The sequence below is a fragment of the Protopterus annectens genome, chromosome 9.part0 (assembly GCF_019279795.1).
Source record: "Protopterus annectens isolate FY-2018-M chromosome 9.part0, PAN1.0, whole genome shotgun sequence".
Classification (NCBI taxonomy): domain Eukaryota; kingdom Metazoa; phylum Chordata; order Ceratodontiformes; family Protopteridae; genus Protopterus; species Protopterus annectens.
This window is the reverse complement of record NC_056743.1, coordinates 826,336,517-826,337,953: the sequence shown is the minus strand read 5'-3', so window position 1 is coordinate 826,337,953 and position 1,437 is coordinate 826,336,517.

Genomic DNA, 1,437 nt, shown 5'->3' with positions numbered 1-1,437 from the left:
AGGAAAACACATATATTAAGGTGGTTATCATACATGGTGTAGTGTTAACCTTAAATCTTTCCAGTAGGTGGGTGATGCACAGAATTTTAAACAGAGAGTCAGAGTTTTATTCTTGTAATGAGGTTCTCATTTATAAGTTATGTTTGAGTGGGGGTTAGTCAGGGTTTGTACAGGGACAAAGTCACTGCATTTTTAGGTATTTCCTAAAGGATTTTTTGAATTTGGATAAGGAGGGGTCAGTGGTGAGTTCAGCAGGAAGTAGGTTCCAGTTTTTGCCGGCAGAGTTGGAGAATAGTGATTTACCGGCTGAATTGTTGATTTTAACAGTTTGCACTAGCAATGTTTTGAAAGGGAGAAGGGATTTTAGGTTACTGTAGGGGGTAATAATATTTTACAGTATGGGTGTACTGTCTGGTTGGTAGAGGATTTTGTGAACAACTATTAGTTGGTTATACTGCAGTTGATAGGTTAGTTCATGCCACTCTAACGACTGAAGGTTAAGGCAGTGATGGGTTCTATAAACTGATCCTGTGGCAAATCTGGCAATGTTATTGTAGCACCTAGTAAATTTATTGAGGTTTGATTTACTTAGGTTTACGAAGATGGGTAAGGCATAAAGAAGGGTTGATAGCAAATGTGTACGGGCAATAACAGTTCCAGCAGATGGGGTAAGGAATGGTTTAATTCTGTATAAAGAGCCTAATTTTTTATTCACTGTTTTAATAGTTTTGTCTATGTGAGCATCAAACTTGAGGTTGTTGTCGATGATCACTCCCAGTAGTTTAGTACTAGGTTCTGGGGAAATTATGGTACCATTGTTAGATATGATGGTGAGAGGTGGTGAGGGGACCTTGCGAGTGGGGGAGAAGAGTAATAGTTTGGTTTGATTTGGGTTTAATAGTAGTTGGCGACCAGTGAGCCAGTTCTCTACTTTGTTGAAAGTGATTTGGGACAAGGATTATAAATCTGTGGATGAGGTGGCAGAGCAGATTAGGGTTGAGTCATCTGCATACTGAATACAAGTTGCATCAGGGATGACTTTGTACAGGTCATTAATGAATATGGAGAATAGGAGGGGACCTAATATAGATCCCTGTGGGACTCCAAGGGTGACTGGTAAAAGGGATGATAGGTTATTCTTCCATAGTACAGCTTGTTGTTTGTCACTTAGGTAAGAATGAAACCAGGTAATTGCTAGGTTATCTATGGAGAGTGATTTTAATGTGTTTAAGAGTAGCTGGTGATTTACCATATCAAATGCTTTGGATAGGTCAAGGAAGAGGGCTGAGGAGAGCTTGTTGTCATTACGGTTTTGATTTATTGTATGGGAGAAGGAGAGAAGGGCTAAGGGTGTACTATGGCAAGGTCTAAATTCGTGCTGGGAGGGGGCTAGGAGAGTGTTTTGACTCTGGTAGGCAAGAAATTGCTTGTGGATGG